Source organism: Battus philenor, unplaced genomic scaffold (assembly GCF_028537555.1).
Source record: "Battus philenor isolate CCGP_79_NKW_IND1 unplaced genomic scaffold, ilBatPhil1.0.hap1 SCAF_2, whole genome shotgun sequence".
Lineage (NCBI taxonomy): Eukaryota > Metazoa > Arthropoda > Insecta > Lepidoptera > Papilionidae > Battus > Battus philenor.
In genome coordinates, this window is record NW_027181682.1 from 17,295,434 (window position 1) to 17,297,500 (window position 2,067).

At 35.8% G+C, this 2,067-nt stretch overlaps 1 non-coding gene across 1 annotated transcript in view; it reads right to left on the reverse strand.

Annotated features, from left to right (window-relative positions):
• Window positions 1–2,001: 2,001 nt before the first annotated feature.
• Window positions 2,002–2,067, reverse strand: part of TRNAS-AGA (transfer RNA serine (anticodon AGA)) — an 82-nt gene continuing 16 nt past the window's right edge. The window contains exon 1 of the tRNA in view: window positions 2,002–2,067. This exon is cut by the window's right edge and continues 16 nt beyond it. This is a non-coding gene — a tRNA (tRNA-Ser).

Below are 2,067 nucleotides of genomic sequence, written 5' to 3' on the forward strand. Positions count from 1 at the left end.
AAGCAGTTTTTCCGTAATATTTTAAATATTTTAACTTGTCAATTCATTTTATTTTTATTTCTGTGGACACCTAAAATTATTGAAAAAAAAATCACAACCGTTAAATAGCAAAATTGTGTATTTTCTGCAAGTTTTTCGATTTACACGGTTTTGACTTGAAAATTTTTAATTTTCGATTTACACGTTTTTCTCAGGAACGTATCTACCGTGTAAATGGGGGAATAGGTGTATTATATTATTGTTTGAGTATTATTTTTTATACTGTAATAAGAATATTTGTGAAAGTGACTGTAAAAAGATCTAACTAAGTTTGTTCTGGAGTCTTGGAACAATACTGGTAGACTCCGGTCAGTACCATAGGAGATCTTGGAGGTGCCTCAGTGTTGATGAATAAACCAGGTGGTGTTGTTGAAGTGAAATTACACAAACCTTTGTCCTTTTCTTACAAGGCAGCTTATGTGGTGCAGCTTTACAAAGTTATAAAGGAAAAACTTTATGAGGTATATATCACAGAGTTATTTCATACCATTACAGCAAAGTATCCTCGTGAAAGTCTTATTAAACTTAACACGTTACATTGTATCATCGAACAATAAATCACTTGTGCGATAAATAAGTAAATTACAGTACATCGCCGTGCTCGAATGCATTGAATTCCCGGCTAGTTTATCTGCTATATAAATTAGAGGCAATGGACTGTGTACACTTTGTTGCCGCCTATTTTCGACACGTGCTGGCCCGCCCGCCGACCTATAAATCTGACGCAATAGCTAACTTGGTGCCCGTGTTAACTTAACTGATTTGTGCGCGCCGTTGCACGTGTGAGTGATCTTTATACTTAAGCACATAAAGCTACGCAACTTAAACAGTGTAAAATTTGAGAAATTATCAAAACAATTCAGATTTTTTGAAGCCCGTATATTTCTCATGGAAAACAATGCGAGGAAATCATTCAAGTAAATCACTTTAAAAAAAAAACAGACCATAGACTAAATTAAGAGTGCCTATCACCAACTGTCAAGGATTTGATGTCAATAGACAAAGAAAAGAAGGTGTTAAAATGTAATCTAATATAAAATACCGTACTATAAAACATAACAATGAAAATATAAAACGTATATAGAAACACACAATATGTAGCTCGTATAATTACGCGTCTGAAATGGCGGTGGGCGGGGGACATCGCTAGTACGATGGCCGTTGGAGTCAAAAGTATCTCAAGTGGCGACCACGAGCCGGCAGGCACGGCTCCCACCAGCGCCCAGGCCCGACCAGATTTAAGAAAGGATCTTTGTATCGTGTCCATGAGCACGCTCTCTCCGATGTGGTATCTCGTGAAATAGCATAGTTAGTTTATATTGATTAACTTTTACTTTGTGTAACTGTTGGATAAATAAGTTTCATTGTGTATTTAAAGTACAGTAATACCCCGCTTTAAGCGAGGGATACGTTCCAAAAAAAATCGCGTTAACTGAAATTCGCGTATAACGAGGTTTATGATTAAACATAGTCAAAAATTATTACAAAAAAATACAAATCATTTTAATCAATCACTTTATTTCTGGGAACACTTTATGCAACACATACTCTTATTTTTTACGGAAAAATACATCTATTGTCTTTTGGGTAACTTTTTGTTTACGTTCTTGTAAAATACGTTCATAACACCCAACACTGTTTTTAATTGTTTGACAGATGGTCAAGACACCATAGAGAAGTTGATGACTACATTATATTTATATGCACTCTTTCGCGTAATTCGAGGCATTTGAGCGCGAAATTTGCAATTCGCGTTATAGTGAAACCGCGTATAACGGGGTCGCGTAAAGCGGGGTATTACTGTATTTATAAACAAGTTTCTTTGGTGTATAGTCATGCAAGTCTTTTTCGAGAGCTAACATCACACGTCACACGCTGAAATATGGCCATAGGCGTGATACAAATGACTGCACTGTTTTTAGTATAAAATATTATTTGATATATAAAACTATAAAAAATATTCGCAGTCGGTAGGATTCGAACCTACGCTCCCAGAGGGAATCTGATTTCTAGTCAGACGCCTTAACC